Consider the following 954-nt stretch of genomic DNA (forward strand, 5'->3'; position numbering starts at 1 on the left):
TTCAACGCCAGAATCAAGCATCACATGGGCGTTTAACGCCCAGAACATGCACCAATGGGCGTTTGAACGCCAGAATGGTGCGTGAAGGCAATTTACACGCCTATAGGGTGAAGGAATGGTATTTCTTTTCACCTCAGGACCTGTGGACCCCACAGGATCCCCACCTCAGGATCTGTGGACCCCACAGGATCCCCACCTACCTTTTCTTTTAATCCTATTCACACTCTCCTAATCCAAATCTCATTTTTAATGTCTAATCACACTCTCCTAATCCAAATCTCATTTTCAATGTCACACTTCCCAAAAACCTTCACCAATGACCTCAATTCCTCTTCCCAATTACCTCATGCACCATTCACATCAACCTCCTTTTCCCCATAATTCCCACCTACCTCCATTACATTCAAATTCAATTTCCCACCCTTTCCCACCCAAAATGGCCGAAACATAACCCTCCCCCCTCCCTATAAATACCTCTCCTTTCTTCTTCATTTTCACACAACACTAACCATTCTCCTCTCATCTAGCCGAACCCACTTCTCTCCCTCCCTTCCAAATTCTCTTCTTCTTCTTCTACTCTTCTTTTCTTTTTTGCTCGAGGACGAGTAAATTTTAAGTTTGGTGTGGTAAAAAGCCTAAGCTTTTTATTTTTCATTCACCATCAATGGCACACAAGACCGGAGTTTCCTCAAGAAAAGGAAAAGGGAAGGCAAAAGCTTCCACTTCCGAGTCATGGGAGAAAGAGAGATTCATCTCCAAAAGCCACCAAGACCACTTCTATGATGTTGTGGCAAAGAAAAAGGTGATCCCCGAGGTCCCTTTCAAGCTCAAAAAGAATGAGTATCCGGAAATCCGACATGAAATTCAAAGAAGAGGGTGGGAAGTCATAACCAACCCCATGCAACAAGTCGGAATATTGATGGTTCAAGAGTTCTATGCTAATGCATGGATCAC

This window comes from Arachis duranensis, chromosome 10 (assembly GCF_000817695.3).
Source record: "Arachis duranensis cultivar V14167 chromosome 10, aradu.V14167.gnm2.J7QH, whole genome shotgun sequence".
In the NCBI taxonomy this organism is placed as follows: Eukaryota; Viridiplantae; Streptophyta; class Magnoliopsida; order Fabales; family Fabaceae; genus Arachis; species Arachis duranensis.